The sequence below is a fragment of the Mus caroli genome, chromosome 8 (assembly GCF_900094665.2).
Source record: "Mus caroli chromosome 8, CAROLI_EIJ_v1.1, whole genome shotgun sequence".
Lineage (NCBI taxonomy): Eukaryota > Metazoa > Chordata > Mammalia > Rodentia > Muridae > Mus > Mus caroli.
In genome coordinates, this window is record NC_034577.1 from 12,429,685 (window position 1) to 12,430,886 (window position 1,202).

The 1,202-nt window shown below is 38.2% G+C and overlaps 1 protein-coding gene across 1 annotated transcript in view; it reads right to left on the minus strand.

Moving 5' to 3' along the window:
* The window catches only part of Csmd1 (CUB and Sushi multiple domains 1), a 1,596,626-nt gene that overhangs the window by 200,877 nt on the left and 1,394,547 nt on the right, over positions 1-1,202 (minus strand). The gene's annotated exons all lie outside the window — the stretch shown is intronic.

A 1,202-nucleotide genomic window follows, 5' to 3' on the forward strand; every position in this document is an offset into this window, starting at 1 on the left:
ACCTTCATCCCACCTTGCATCTTGCAGGCAGGACCAATTGCAGGTTGAAGGTTTTGTGGCTGGGTCAGTATTGAATGCCTCCACTGAAACCTGGATATGGGGCTGGCCAGTTCAGGCCCCATATCTCCCATTACTAGGAATTTTTGTTAGGGTCACCCTCGTGATTCCTGGGAGCTTTTATTGCAGTAGGTTCTTAACCTCACCCCTAGAGTGATCCTTTGGGTCTGTGGATAGCATGACTATCCTTTACTTTAAAGTTTATGTCTACTTATAAGTGAGTTTACATTGAACCTGATAGAAGAGAAAGTGGGGAATAGCCTTGAATGTGATGGTATAGAAGACAACNTCCTGAATAGAACACCAATAGCTCAGGCAATAAGATCAACAATTAATAAATGGGTCCTCATGAAAATGCAAAGCTTCTGAAAAGCAAAGATTACTNTCAAAAGGACAAACTGGCAGCCCACAGATTGAGAAAAGATTTTCACTACCTCCACATCTGACAGAGGGCTAATATTCAAAACATATAAAGAACTCAAGAAGGGAGACATCAACAAACCAAATAATCCCTTAAAAATGGGATACAGATCTAAACAGAATTCTCAACAGAAGAATCTCAAATGGCTAAGAAACAGAGGAATGTTAAACACATTCTTAGCCATTAGGAAAATGTGAATAAAAATGACTCTAAGATTCTATCTTACACCAGTCAGAATGGCTAAGACTAAAAAACAGAAGTGATAGCACATGCTGGTGAGGATGTGGAACAAGGGGGATACACTTCCATTTCTGGTCGGAGAGCAAACCTGTACAGGCACTTTGGAAATCAATTTGACAGTTTCTCAGAAAATTGGGAATTGAACTACCTTAAGACCTAGCTATACCACTCCTGTGCATATACACAAAGGACACTTCATCCTACCACAAAGACACTTGCTCAGCTATGGTCCTAGCAGCTTTATTCATGATACTTAGAACCTAGAAACAACATTGATGTCTCTCACCCAAAGAATAAATAAAAAATGTAGTGNATTTACACAATCTAGTATTATTCAGCCATTAAGAAAATAACATTATGAAATTATCAAGCAACTGGATGGAACTAGAAAAAGAAAATCCTGAGTGAAATTATCCAGATCCAGAAAGAAACCAAAGATTTGTAAACAAAAATAACACATTAGAAGTCTCAATGTCCTATTTAT